The sequence below is a fragment of the Rhincodon typus genome, chromosome 27, assembly GCF_021869965.1.
Source record: "Rhincodon typus isolate 14 chromosome 27, sRhiTyp1.1, whole genome shotgun sequence".
In the NCBI taxonomy this organism is placed as follows: Eukaryota; Metazoa; Chordata; class Chondrichthyes; order Orectolobiformes; family Rhincodontidae; genus Rhincodon; species Rhincodon typus.
This window is the reverse complement of record NC_063358.1, coordinates 17,248,842-17,250,518: the sequence shown is the minus strand read 5'-3', so window position 1 is coordinate 17,250,518 and position 1,677 is coordinate 17,248,842.

Sequence of the window (1,677 nt, the reverse complement as noted above, 5' to 3'; positions counted from 1 at the left end):
GAGGAGAACTACTGCTGGGAGCACAATATGCGGAAATGGAGTCTGTCACAGTCAACTCTCCCTACAGGCCACAAATTGAAGACATCTTAATGAATAAATAGAATGGGAAGATTCACAAAAGTATAAAAGGAAAGCTACAGAGGTGGGATACTTCCACACACCACCCTGTCCAAAGGAGATATTCTCCGTTGCCACTGATCTCACCCACACAACCTTCTAAAGCAATTCCTGCTGACCTCTCAAAATCTCAGCAATCAATTCTGTACAACATCTTTAACTCAACAGCACTTGCTCGAAGCACGCACACACACACACACACCACCTCAAAACAGCTATACATAATTTTATATAAAGCCTACGACTAAAACCACTGCTCTATGTACACATCAACAATTTTTTTTTTTTTTTTTAAAAAGTTTCAAGAAAGTATTTACAGATTTACCAACCTTTTTGGCGATTCACCAGGTGCTGCTCACTTCTGAAAACAGGAATGTTGAAACATTGCTTTGGTCAGGAGGTGGTAATCAGCTGTCTCTCTCACACACACACACACACACACACACACACACACACACACACACACACGAAATAAGATGAAGGCCAGTTCCATCACAAAGTAGGAGAATGGGCCAGGGTAATAGGCACAACTCCCTCAGGATGTCAGCCAGCACAGGCACACAAGAGGGAATGGCTCGCTATAAAAACTCCACCATAAAAAATTTAAACGAACAATGACTCACAAAACACATCTCATTAAAAGCATTTATCCACCATGGAGTGGTGACTTGATTTTCTGTAGGTTGGAAGATGTGAGAAATCACCAAAGCTCAAAACAGCAGCAGGGTCAATGAGGCAGCAAATGGCGATGCACAGCTCGAAAGCCACATTTTTAGTGGCACGGTACCTTCCATTCTTGTGCCAACGTAATGCTGCTTCGGAAAGGGGAGTTTCATTTTCGCTGTCGGGATGAAGTTTTAAATCAGTCACACATACTGTGGCACCTCAAAATAAAAGCAATGATCACAGAAAAGAATGAGAAAGGAAGAGCGAACTTGGTTTCCAACACCTCAGTGACAGCCAGAGTGGCTTTCAAGATAATCAAGGGGGCTCACCCTCACCCACAGGAAGTGACTGGTGCCCACCCTTATCCCCTGAGAAACAGTGATTTCAAAAGTTGATAAATTTAAGCAGAGTTTTAAAACTGGCATCATTTAAGATTTTCTTCTTTTAAAACAAAAAGCACCATCGGAAATCCAAAACTCCACTTCAGATCAGTAAACAGGCAACAGAGGAACAATCCATTAAACACACTCGCACTAGAGGGAGTCTCGCCACAAGCAACCATATTGGTGCCCATCCCCAGCCCGTTTAACCCCACCCCCTCATCAACATTCCTTCTAAATTTCTCAGACCTTCCAAGGGCTGTGCTTGGTACAGACCTTTTTCTCCCTCGAGTGTCAGAGGCTAAGGGTTGACCTTACAGAGTTTAAGGTCATGGATAAAGGTGAGGAGCCTGTTTTCCCAGGGTAGGGGAATCCAAAACTAGAGGGCATAGGTTGAAGATGACAGGGGAAAGATTTTAAAAAAGAGGGACCTGAGAAAGCAGTAGAGGCAGATACAATTACAACACTTCAAATACATTTGGACAGGTACATGGATAGGAAAGGTTGAGGGATA